Source organism: Phyllobates terribilis, unplaced genomic scaffold, assembly GCF_046119375.1.
Source record: "Phyllobates terribilis strain yellow unplaced genomic scaffold, ASM4611937v1 Scaffold_4__5_contigs__length_816908805, whole genome shotgun sequence".
In the NCBI taxonomy this organism is placed as follows: Eukaryota; Metazoa; Chordata; class Amphibia; order Anura; family Dendrobatidae; genus Phyllobates; species Phyllobates terribilis.
In genome coordinates this window covers 90,879,446-90,893,692 of record NW_027362764.1, presented here as the reverse complement: position 1 = coordinate 90,893,692, position 14,247 = coordinate 90,879,446, and positions in this window count along the sequence as shown.

Sequence of the window (14,247 nt, the reverse complement as noted above, 5' to 3'; positions counted from 1 at the left end):
GCCCAAAAAACAAATTTTCTGCACAGCGAACTCACATTTCTCCAGCTTAGCAAAGAGTGAATTATCACTCAATAACTGCAAAACTTCACGTACACTCTGCCAATGGGACTCTAGATCTGGTGAATAATTCAAAATGTCATCCAAATACACAACCACATTCTTACCAATCAAAGGTCTCAGGATGTCATTAATAAGGTTCTGAAAAAATGCAGGTGCATTGGTAAGACCGAAAGGCATCACCAGATTCTCAAAATGACCTACAGGAGTGTTAAAAGCAGTTTTCCATTCATCACCCTCCTTCACACGTAACAAATTGTATGCCCCTTGGATATTAATTTTTGAGAACCACTTGGCTCCCACTAACTGGTTAAACAAGTCAGGAATTAACGGCAATGGGTAGGAATTGCGTACGGTAATCTTATTAATTTCACGAAAATCCAGACATGGACGTAAACCACCGTCCTTTTTTTTAACAAAGAAGAACCCGACTGCCACAGGCGACTTAGAAGGTCTAATGTGACCAGCAGCCAGGCTAGTCTCTATGTATTACTCCAAGGCCTTTCTTTCAGGGATAGTCAGATTAAACAAGCGACTTTTGGGAAGAGTAGCACCCGGAACAAACTCAATGGCGCAATCATAATCCCTATGAGGAGGTAAAACTTGCGACTCCTCCTCCGAAAAAACCCTCCAAAAATCTTGAATAGGTACTGGTAATTCCCCTTTTTCCACAGCTGCAATGCGACCATTACAACATTTATCATAGCACTTCGGACTCCAAGACTTAATCAAATTAGTAGACCAGTCCAACAAAGGATTGTGCAGTTTTAACCAAGGCAATCCTAGAACAACTGGAGAGGGAAAATTATCCAAAACAACCAAGTCCAAAATTTCTTGCTGAACACCATTGATAGTGAGAGGAAATGCAGCAGTCTTGTGAGTAATAAATTTCAAAGGAGTGTTATCAATTGCAACCACAGAAATAGGTGATGACAAAGGTTTAGATTTCAATTTAAGTTTTTCCAAAAACCCTTTATCAATCACATTAAGTGTTGAACCACAATCCACAAATACCTGAAATTCAATCAAATCTCCCTGCAGAGTAGTACACCCAGAAAGAGACACTCCTGCAGAGCGTAAACAAGCTATACGTGCGTAACTGACCTTTTCTTTTTCTTTGCTTAAACGACGCTCACAATACTTAATCAAATGATCATCTTTACCACAATAAAGACACAAACCTTCGGCGAATCTCCGATCTCTTTCCTGAGAGCGGAGTGACATCGCCCCATCCTCCATTGGTTCTCCGCTGTCAGAGCAGATTTTCTGGGAACTAGGACCTGAAGTTACAGGAGTTTTTACATCATTGACCCTGGACCTCAGTTTCCTGTCCACACGAACAGCTAACTGCATAGCTTCCTGCAGAGTCTCAGGTGCAGGGAATGCAATTAGCAAATCCTTAACCCTTTCACTCAAACCAGCAAGAAATAAACATTTCAGCGCCGAATCATTCCATTTAACTTCTGAGGCCCATCTTCTGAAGTGTGTGCAATAAATTTGAACATCATCTGACCCCTGATTTAAACGTCTAAGTTCTGACTCAGCAGATGAGATTCGATCAGGATCGTCATATAATAACCCCATAGCAGAAAAAAATTCTTCAACAGAACTTAAACACGGATCATCCGTTGGAGAGAAAAGGCCCACCCCTGTGGTTCATTGCACAACAGTGACATAATAAAACCAATGCGCTGTGATTCATTCCAAGAGGATCTTGGTCTCAAACGAAAATATAACAAACAAGCATTTTTAAAGGAAAAAAAATCTTGCTGTTTACCATAAAAAACATCAGGCAGTCCTACCTTCGGTTCGACAAAATGCGCTCCCGGACAGCTACTCACGTGTTGCTGAAGCTCGGCCACCTCCAGAGACAATCCCTGCAGGCGATGTGCCAACTCCTGGATGGAAACCATACTGATCCCCGAATTTCTTTCCTTTTAGTTGTTTTTTTGGGGCTGGACTTACTGTTATGATCTGCAACATAAACTAAGGAAAGATAGGGGAAAGCTGTCCCTACAGTAAGACTAAGCTGAATCCCTACGATGTAGCGGGCTGCCTGCTCCTTGTGAACAGACCCGACTTCGTCCTCGGCTAGTCTGAACGGAGACCTATAGAATAAAGGGAGGGGTCCCTAAATGAACTAAGGACTGGGACAAAAATGGGACACCTCCTAAACAGAAGTTGTTGCAGAGCAAAAATGACAAACTGACAAAAAGTACTAAAGGTCCCAGAGGACCAAGAACTGACAGAGATAGGCACCGAAGCACCTTGCTAGAGAAACAGTCTAAACAACACTGAAGTCCAGCAAAGCCAGAAGGGCGGAGCTGGAATATATAGGCAGCTGGTCACATGACCGCAAAACACATGATAGCAAAAACTAACAGGAGGGTTCTAACAGTTCTTCATGAATCTTCGGTAGTACCCGGAAAGTCCCAGGAAGTCCCGAACGTCCTTCACTGTCTTCGGGGTAGGCCACTCCTGTACGGCGGCCACCTTTTCCTGGGTGGTCCTGACTCCTTCACCAGACACAGTATGACCGAGATATTCGATCTGTTTGCGGAACAGGTGGCACTTCTGGGGCTTCACCTTTAGACCATGACTCTGTAGGTGACTCAGTACTTGCTCCAGTCGCTGGAGGTGCTCCTCGAAGGTGGCGGCATAGACAATTATGTCGTCAAGGTAAATCAGTGTCGCCTCGAAGTTTAAATCACCCAGGCACCTCTCCATCAGACGCTGGAACGTCCCGGGGGCGTTAGTCAGGCCGAAGGGCATCCGATTGAACTCGAACAGTCCCATGGATAATATGAACGCCGTCTTCACACGGTCATGTTCGGCCACGAGCACCTGCCAGTACCCACTGGCCAGATCCAAGGAGGAGAAGTATCTTGCCTTCCCTAAGGCTGACAGGGACTCTTCGATTCAGGGTAGTGGGTAAGAGTCCCGTACTGTACAGGCATTCAGTCGTCTATAGTCCACACAGAACCGCAGGGTCCCATCTTTCTTCCGGACCAGGACAATCGAGGCTGCCCACTGACTCTGACTCTCCCGTATCACACCATTCTGTAACATATGGGCAAGCATCTCCTTAACCTCTTTATACATCTGGGGAGGTATCTGCCGGTATCTCTCCCACACTGGGGCAGCGCTCCCCGTGGGAATCCCGTGGGTAATGGCTTCGGTGCAACCAAAATCAACCTCAAAGACTTCCTGGTACCGCTCCAGCACCTCCTCAACCTGCTGCACCTGTCGAGGTGTAAGTCCCGTCAATTCAGCTCGCATTTGTTCTAGGATTCTTCATCCCCCCCTTCGCACTAGCCCTGTGGGATTCCGGCGGCACGGTGACCTCCAGAGTCCAGGGGTCTCCTCGTACAGCGGACAGCTGTACCACATCAGGTCGCACCAACTTCTCTGCCATTCCCAGAAAGACCCTCCTTTGGGAGTTTACGGGTCCCACTGGTCTAGAGGAATCTCCTTCGGCTCACTAAGCAGGATTTGCCCTATCTCTTCCAGCATATTCATTCCAAGGGTCACCGGGGGTTCACTTCCGGTTACCCCTGCGACCAGGACAACTCCTTTTTTTCCCACATCTTTTCCACACACTCGGATCTTCATCCACACCACCCTTGCGACCGGGATGGGTAATTGATTAGCTGCCGTGAATCTAATTAATGGTCCCCATTCAGGCTGCGCTATCTCTGGAAATCGCTGTTGAAAGCAGGCTTCTGTCATCGTAGTCACCTGGGATCCCGTGTCAATCAGGCAGTGAACAGCCTGACCGCTTATTTCGGCCCAGACAGTCGAGCTGGTGGAAACCAGGTCCTTGGGACTTCCTCTTTTTCTTTCCCCTTCCTCAGGCTCTGGGCTGTGTCCCCCAAACACGGAGCCCGCTAGTTAACGGCTGCCGCGACAGGGGCCACCCTCGGCTAGCACAGCCCCTGGCGTAATGTCCTGCGCCTCCACACTTCCAGCAGGTCGTGTTCCTGTCTGTGTAGGGCTGCCTCACTTCTCTACGGAACTCTTCTGCAGGGCGGGGCCTGAATTCAATTCTTTCCATAACTGGGGCAATCGATCTGGGTATCTCTGGTGTCGGGGCTGGGGTCTTCTTGAGACTGGACCATTCATCCCGCATCTCCTGTATCTCCTTTCACATCTCTCGAGCCCATTCCGGTTGAGCTGCAGGCGGGGTGGGTACCTTGTTACTCCGGACCATCCCTGTCAGGGCCATCACCCCCATCTCCTGCTCTCCGGATTTACCCGCTGAGCCACTAGCCCATAACACGGCACCTCATGTGCTCGGCTTCAGGGACGATGTGTCTCTTCTCCCTCTAGTCGGCTTGTCTCCTCCGGTCCACTGCACTCGGATCTTGCTCCAAGTACTGTAGCTAGGAGCCTGGACCCTCTCACACTGCTCTACTGTGCAGGACCCAGCTCCGCTTTTCCGCGCCTACGTCCTCGTCTCTTCCTCTCTCTAGCCACGCCACCAGTTCCCCGGTTCCCTGACCTCCCAGCCCTCACTCTGGACACGCCCCAAGCTTCCCAGTCACCTGACTCCTGTGCTCGCAGTCTGTCTTCCCCCTGCAACCAGGGGCACGGCCCTTGCTCTGAAAGTACTTACACCCCGGCCATCCCCCTTACATGTGTTTTACATAAAACACTGCACACATTATTCTTACAGAATTCTTTTGGAGAATTTTAGAAAAAATAATTGTGATGTTTTTTTCTTGACCTCCTGTCAGTAATCTCACTTCTGAACACTGCAGGCAGCCTCCTCCCAGCATTAACAGGCTGAAAAGAGGTAACTGAACAGTAAATTGATCTTAGCAGTTAAGCTTCTTAGACAGTTGGTGACTGAGCACTTATTTTCCTCCAACTACTCCATATTGTCACGCTGTGACTGCAGGAAAGCTGGGACAGAAGGATCCTATACTGTCCCTTAATCTAGGGGAGTCCTAGTCTATTCCTAACCCCAGGGTTACCCCTGAAGGTGTAGATGCCTGGGTATCATACCTCTCTGAGCTCCTACAAAATCTTAAGTTGCTCCCACCGTCCCCCAGGGAGGAAAGGTGCAGGAGTGAAAAGGTAAAGGTAAACCATAGACTGAATAGACAGGGGGAAACCAAGGCACAATCAAACGGCAGACACACAGGATAAAATATGAAGGGAAAATGGGTGCATAGTAAAGAGGCAGAAAAGCAACACGAAAAAACTCCAAAAGGGAAGGATAGAGGTATTCACAACAAACCACAAGCAACAATTTCAAAACGACTAAGAGCGACTCTCCAGACCACTTTCCCCAATGAAGCCAGGAACATAATGAAGATTCTAATGCTCGCATGGAGGCAAGCCAGACGCAGGTTTATATAATGGAAGATTGTGGTTCCAATAAGCAGCAGAGCCAATAGACAACGAAGAGCTCTAAACCCTTTCCATGCCACAAAAAACCTGTTAACTCATGAATGGCCATGTAGATTTAAAGAGGACCTGTGCTCAGCTAATCGCTGCGATATATGTAGCATGACCAAGCACACACATGAGCTCAATGAGAAGAGTAGAATAAAAAAAACTAACACATTAGATTAAAGTTGGCCAAACCCATTGATATTGATGTGGTCAGCCAATATAATGTGTATGGGGTTCTCCCTATTCTAATAACGAGGCATTTGAATTCAAATTGCGAGACCCTTTAGTTTTCTGGTAGATAAGCCCCCACCAGAGCTGTCAGGCAGTAACTTTCTCCGCTATGCCCATTGAAGCCACCATCAGAGCTGTGAGGCAGTAGCTTTCTCAACCATGCCCATTGAAGCCACCACCAGAGCTGTCAGGCAGTAGCTTTCTCCGCTATGCCCATTGAAGCCACCCCAACAGCTGTCAGGCAGTAGGTTTCTCCGCTATGCCCATTGAAGCCACCATCAGAGCTGTGAGGCAGTAACTTTCTCCGCTATGCCCATTGAAGCCACCATCAGAGCTGTGAGGCAGTAGCTTTCTCAACTATGCCCATTGAAGCCACCACAAGAGCTGTGAGGCAGTAGTTTTCTCCCTATGCCCATTGAAGCCACCACAAGAGCTGACAGGCAGTAGCTTTCTTTTCTATGCCCATTGAAGCCACCACCAGAGCTGTCAGGCAGTAGCTTTTTCTGCTATGCCCATTGAAGTCACCACCAGAGCTCTCAGGCAGTTGCTTTCTCCGATATGCCCATTGAAGCCACCCCAAGAGCTGTCAGGCAGGAACTTTCTCCGCTATGCCCATTGAAGCCACCACCAGAGCTCTCAGGCAGTTGCTTTCTCCGCTACGCCCATTGAAGCCACCACCAGAGCTCTCTGGCAGTAACTTTCTCCGCTATGCCCATTGAAGCCACCACCAGAGCTGTCAGGCAGTAGCTTTCTCCGCTATGCCCATTGAAGCCGCCACCAGAGCTCTCAGGCAGTAGCTTTCTCCGCTATGCCCACCATCAGCTATCATGTGTATGGCCAGCTCACGCAGCTGTCAAACATCTATGGCAGTGACTTATCTTTAAGAAGCACTGAGCGTTCAACATCCCCAATCCTTTTTGCCATTGACATCATGTGTTGGTGGAAGAATTCAGTATCATCTCACACACATTAGATTATTGGCTGGTCCTGCCCAAATGGGTGGGCTCAGCCGTCATTAATCTTTTGGGTATAGGGGTCTTAGCATTCAGAATCAGTGAATAGATAGTAGTTCAATAGCATGAATCATTTCCTCTCCAGACATGGACAGATGTTGATGCTGACTTTGGAAACCAAATTAGGAAAAAAAAGTTTTATTGATATTACTTAAAAGAATATCTTCTTGAATGAAGTGATCTGTGATATGTCACTTCTGTCGGGAGTCATATTCTGGGAAAGTAAGTCTTGTCTTGCTGACTACTTGATGTTTTGGAGCCATGCAGTGCCTCAGTGAAACTTTCCTTACAGTTTAAGAATCACTAGCATTAAATAATGTTGATTTACAGGTCCTGAAGGTGTCCCATTGTGAAGAAATAGTGTATGTAAATGAATGGTGTATCTAAGCTTGATTTGCTAGGCAGACAACTCTCATACATATCAGTTATAAATTTACCACTCATCAGCCATAAACATCTAAAATCTGCGACCCTTCTTCTCAGTAGGCATCCAGGACAGTTACCTCCTTGTTAACCCTCAACTTTCTTCACATTTGTTACTTTGTTGTATTGCATATTACAATGACGATGTGACTACAGTATAAAACTGTGATATGTAAACATATGTTGGAAATGATCTGTGCTAGTTATAATCTATAACTATTTAGTTTTTTGTATTTTGTTTTTATTTTTTTTCTTGCATCAATTCTACCATTGTAATCTCCAAGTTCTTTTATTTATGTTCTTTGTACTGTTTCATTCCATTTATACCCCTTTCACCCTTTCCCTTCTCCTCCCCTTATTTTCCCTTTATTAAAATTCTCAATAAAATTATTGGAAAATGAAATGATCTGTGCAAAAACACCCAACATCGAAAGTCTCACAATATACACTGCAAACGTTATTAAATAGAAAATCCAAGTTATAACCATATAATTCAAATGTTAAAATTTGATTTTAGTCCAGCTATGGCTAGAACGCAGATCTTGGCTGAGCAGCAATTGAAAGCAGCTTCTAAAGGAGCATAAACTGACAATGAGAAAGAACACTGCAGCACAGTGTTTAGGAGAGATAAGGTAATAAAACATATTGCAAAAATGTATAACTTTGTAATGTCAGAAGGGTAATTAAATAGCAAATAAAGTTTAGTTACACTTTAATACAGACATTGTTCTGTAGGTTGGACTAACAGAACAGGTAGATGAGAGAGTGTGTAGACGGAAAGGAAAATAAGGTACTCGTGGACCTTAGATAACAGCCATATGACTGACTCCCACACACACATGCACTTTCAGCTTGGTTGAGCTTCCAGCTACTTTTAATGGGGAAAGTGGAGGAAGTCACTTTCCAGACAATTGAAAACAAGCCCAATACATATCTACTCTGACATCAAATGTCAGAAAAGAGTCGGGAGGACCCCAAAATCTTCACATTGCCACACAATCCGGACTTGGCAGGTCCAGCCAACTTTAGTCTAATCTGCATGGGGTCTTATTGTATTTGTCACGCTGAGGGGTAGGGAAGTGGATAATATGATAAATGCAGCAGCGTTGGATTTGATTGGACAGGAGGCAATATAGAAAAAAACATGTATTCTCATGTAATCCTTTCATGGTTGTTCAGTACAGATGTGGTGCTACTTATAAAAGGACAATAGGGCATAAGCAAGAGCTAATATCAGATCTGTCCCTGATATTATTCAGTCCATAACAATCTTTATCATCATCTTTTTTTTTTTTACTTTACATCTTACAATTATTTCTATAGACCTTTTGAAGCTTCTATTATCCTGTCAGGTGACTTAACTGCTACAGACTTATTCAAAGGCTTCTCAAGCCCCGAATGGGGATTGAAATAATTATATATTATTATATTATAATTATATTATACAATCCTTTTAGACATATGGCTCTTCCAAAATGATTAACCTTGTTAACGCATTTACTATAAACCTTATAATCTCCAAATGCTGCTGATAGATAGGTAATTAATTACATTTACAAAGAGATAGATACATAGATAGATATAATATAGATAGATAAATAGATATTAGATAGTTTAATAGATAAAGAGATACTGTAGATCAGGGGTCTGAAGCAAGCGGGCCACGGGCCATATGCGGCCCCTGAAACTTTGTCCTGTGGCCCATAAGCACCGGAGCTTCCAAGACGGTCGTGGACTCGTCCAGGGAGCAGCCGACGCCAAGCTTCTTCCCAGCTGAATGTGCATCCACAATTGAAATATGTTGCGACAAATCAGCCTAAAGTGAATGTAAAAAGGTATAAAATATAACCTGACACACTGTTTGATATGCCTGTCACTGTGCGTACTAGTGATCCTCCACTTTGTTTTGTTTATTGTGTGGGTGGCTTCACTGAGGATGTCCGGCCATGTCGTGCTTACATGATCCGCCCCTCTTGCCTTTTTTCCTCAGCATACGGAGTGGCATCGCGTGTCATTCTGCAGGGCGTTGGACCCTATTCTTGTTATGCGTTCCATCTCCTCTGGTCATGATATGCTGCGTGAGTGTCAAATAGACCGGAAGTGATTTCTGGTCACCGGATTCAAGTGGTTTCCGGGAGCCCGCAACTGTGACATCTTAAGTGGAACTCTTGGTGAACCAACTATACCAAACTGATGTGTGCTAGGTCCACCACTGTGGGACTGGTATCTTAGACCTTGTTTTATGTGTAACGTGCTTTACCATCCCTTAATGAATCTGAATGGGAGAAACGCATCAGGAGCCACGAGGGGCTTTATTCGAATGAGGTCTGTCCAGGGTCAGCTGTGGACTGCCCTTGTAGGGCGGGAGTCTTGGGGTCAATAGGGCCAGTATAGCCTCGCAAGGCTTAATCTAGTCCCCGTTCCCTGTCCTGCAGTACAGACACGTTCTTGAGACATTGACTGATGTGCAAGAACCCCCGTTCTTCTGGATATGACTAACTGGTGAGATTGTTCTAATTATTTTCTCTTTTTCACCTTTTTTTGCCACTGGTTAGGCATAATACAGGAGCAGGTTTCAAACGGATAGTCAATTTTTCCCATAATGGACCATCTAAAGTTGGCAGACCATTGACAGAAGTATTAAGTGATATTGTCTGTTGGCCCTTTTTGGCCACAACTGTGGGTTGATCTCTTTATCATACATGTCTGGTTGGTCTGGATATGTATTTTAACATTCCTATCTAATATTTGTGGCATCTCTGATTTTTTAAATTGTATCAAATAAAAGTTATATTTGATACCTTTTTACCTTCACTTTATACTTTCACTTTATACTGATTTGTTGGAATTTATTGAGTGAGTTGATCGGGAATTACTTGTTACGCTGGTTACTGTGTATTTTGGTCTCCACATTTTGCTTGTTGTATGGAAATGTATCACGGTGCAGAGACTGATTCTCTGCACCATATTACCAGCCACCAGCCAGTCAGAGGCTGTCAGCTGATGTTGGCGTGTCCATCGCTGGCAGCGTATTACTATTACATCATTGCCATGCCCTGCCCTGGCTGTGGAGGAGAAGAGCACACTGGTCACCGAGGGATTAGGCGCAGGTGAGAAGAATCTTTTTTTTTTATTTAATGTGTATGTGAAGTGTGGCAGAATTGGGGACCTTACAACAAGATGGGGGATGTTATTACAAGATGGGAACCAGGATGGGGGATGAGATATTACTACAAGATGGGGACAATGATAGGGGACATTACTACAAGATGGGGATCAGGATGGGGACATTACTACAAGATGGGGACCAGGATATGGGATGGGACATTACTACAAGATGGTGACCAGGATGGAGAAGATTTCTAGAAAATGGGAATCAGGATAGAGGACATTAATACAGGATAGAGAAAAGGATGGGGACATTGCTACAAGATGTGGACCAGGATGGGGGATAATACAACAAGATGAAGACCAGGATAGGGGATGAGACATTACTATAAGATGGGGATCAGGATAGAGGACATTACTACAAGATGGAGACCAGGATGGGGGACAATAAAATGAAATGAAGACCAGGATAGGGGACGAGACATTACTACAACATGGGGACCAGGATGGAGGACTTTGTTACAGGATAGGGAAAAAGATGAGGACATTACTACAACATGGTGATCAGGATGGGAGGACATTACTACAAGATGGGGACATAGAAACAATGAAACATATCACAAGATGGAGGTCAGAATTACTATATGCAGCTACTTGTAAGACAATATTACTGCTGCTTTAAATGCTGTTTTATGTATAAACTAAAGTAGGCAAAAAAAGTACACATTTGTTATCACCACATCCATAAAGACAAAAGCAATACAACTGTACCCTAACCCATATCATGAATGCTATTAAAAATAAACCTGCCAAAAATGTTCAAAAAAACTATCAAAAAGTCATATAGAAAAAACTGAAAACATAATTTTGTCCTGCAAAGAATGTGGCCCCTATTTAATTTTTTTCTATGTGAGCACCATATACCCAGCCAAGTTTGAGATCCCTTCTGTAGATAGATATGTGATAGAATAGATAGATATATGCTAGATAGACAAACACAAACCAAATAATACAGCTGAACACTGTATTCGCTAAGATGTTTGCAAACAATAAATATATGAAGTTTACACTGCATTTCTGCTATATAGAATCCACTTATAAAATGAAGGTACTTAGTACACAAATTGGCCAATTCATGAGAGCTCACTAGGGCTTTAATGGGACCCTAAACCTAATATTTATCAAACATGCCTCTCCCGGGCTAAAATCCTACAAATTTAAAGGGCAGGTAGGATCCAGCATTAATTAGAAACAGCCCTTGACTGATGCAGTTTAAATTTCATATATTCAATATTTGCATATATCTTAGCGCTTACACAGGCTGCTGTATTCTCTTTTTTGTATATTATGCAATCATTGCGGCTTGCACCTTGTTCACACTTGCTTCATTCTGTTTGGAGGTGCTGTTCAGTTTTTGTTGTAAATAGACAGATGTATATGTGAGATAGATAAATGAATGGATAGATATAGATAGATAGAAATATTGTCTTCATATTTTTATGTGTCTTAAATGAAAATTACTTTTTTTCAAATCAAGCAATCGGCATCACAGACTTAAAATGACAGGAGATAAAAAAAAAAGCAAGTCAATTGCAAACTTGCTTATTTCTATGCTGTGTAACTAATTTAAAGCAATTTAATAAGTTGAGAATACCCCATAAATCTTGATATTAAAAAGATAGATCAATACATGATAGATTAGATAGATATGAGATAGATAGGAAATATTGTCTTCATATTGTTATGTGTCTTAAATGAAAATTACTTTTACAAATCAAGCAATCGGCATCACAGACTTATTATACAGACTTAGCTTTTTGTTTAGAATATTAAAGAAAGATATCCCTTAAGGTGAGAGTAGTTGGAGGTGGTGACAGGAATGTCCGTCTTGCGTGATATAATTGTTTATGGCTCAGGGGGTGTCCTACATTCCCTACACAGAAATACTATTCCTTCTCCTAATTGCTGATCTGAGATAGGAGACACTGAGGCTGTCAGATATCTTGATTGACATACAGTGACCCCTTTACTAATGATTATTAAATTAGTACACAGGCTTTCTTGGTGGTCTGTATTTCATTGTTTGGTTGGGCGGTCTCTTTAAATTCATTTTGTGACCTCCATGTCAAACCTTATTTACCTTCCTCTAACCTTTCTTGTATGCCGATTATCCATGGTTTATAGGACTCTTAATCTATTTTACATTAGGCTGTCTCTTTAAGGTCATGTACCGACTGTGGGGCCGGGGCTGCAGCGGGGATTATGGGTTGAGCATGACAGTAATAATTAAGACGTCACCCCATAGGTGCAACCACTGAGGCGGCTCCTTGTATGTCAAGGGTCTACTGCATTACACAGGTTCATAATGGATATCTTTAGCCTTTAACTTATCTATGGTGACTAGAGACGACCGAATCTCTCATAATTAATTTTAGTCAGATTCAATTCTGTCTGAATAAATTTAGGCCAAAACGGAAGTTTGATAAGTTTTATAATAAACGGAGAAGAAGTAAGGGGTTAAAAAATAAAAACCACACTCTACTCACCTGTCCTAGACCCTTACTTGACTTTACGCAGCAACTTCCCAGTCCTCCATGTTAGTCTTCAGTTCTTCTGGTGCTGAGGCCGATATTTGGCTTCAAATGATGGAGGGAATTGAGGTAATTTACAGGCCTCAATGTGAAGGCCTCAATGCAGGAAGAACAGAAGACCTGTACAGAGGATCAGGGATCAGCTGCACCAGAAGAGGTGGAATAAAGAGTCCGGTAAGTAAATTGATAGGTGAGTATATTGTTTTTTATTATTTTATTCCCTTCCTAGCCCGAAAACAAGGAAATAAGCCGGACCATATGTTAGTATAAGTACAAAGTGTAGGTGCACGTTCACACTGTGGCCATTTAACAGACAAAAATTTAAATAAAAACAAATTAAGAAAATAACCTGCTGTAAGTAAATAGTAATAGCATATGTAAATAACATTGGGTACTTAGTTAACACTATTTTGATCAAAAAAGTGTAAAAGCAATCTCACTGTCACAAGGTGACCCAATCGGGATAGTCGTATCCCTAATATTACTGTCTGTACATTCAAGCCTGGGTCATGCTCTGAACTGTCTGTTGATACATAGAGAAGTTTAATATTAGAGATTTCTGAAATCTTATGCACGTTGCTTATTTTTTTCCTGCAGCTTGTCAATTTTCTAAGTGTTTTTGCACTGTTTTTCACCCAGACAAATGAATGGGGAAAAAAGCATCAAAAATACAGATAAAAATGTGCAGATTTTACACAGCGTTTTTGCTTCCAGGAGAAACATTTTTTGTGCAGATCTGTCTGCTGCCAATGCATAACATGTGAACATGCCCTAAAGCAAAAGTAGTAAATCTGTATCTTTCAAAAGGAGAAATAAAGAATATTAAGTATTAGTAGATACATTATAAGCAGGGTTGTGTTTGTAAGGCACTAGTCGCACCAAGGCCTAGTTGTAAAAAGTCCCTTTTTCCACATAAGACTTCAGCAGTAAATTTAGTCCATGCTATGTAAAGGAAACTTGTGCACATTTTTCATCGGAACTCAGTTGTGTTACATCAGCAGATCAGCCCATAAGGGGCCTTGTGGCTGTCCCATAAGGCAGTGTTCCCCAACTCCAGTCCTCAAGGCCCACCAACAGGTCATGTTTTTAGGATTTCCTTAGTATTACCCAGGTGATGGAATTATTGCCTGTGCAGGTGATGTAATTATCACCTGTGCAGTACTAAGGAAATCCTGAAAACATGACCTGTTGGTGGGCCTTGAGGACTGGAGTTGATGAACCCTGCCATAAGGGGTTATGCAGGCTGCTGAGTTGGTAGTCTGATGAATGTTTTCTATTTGAGTACAGCTCTGACACTGTCGTCTTATAAAATTATCCTGTGTATATTTATCTTAAAGAGGTTATCTGAGATTAAACATATTGATGACATCTTCGTTGGATAAGTCATCAATATGAGATCAGACGTTCCGACACTTGAGTAAACC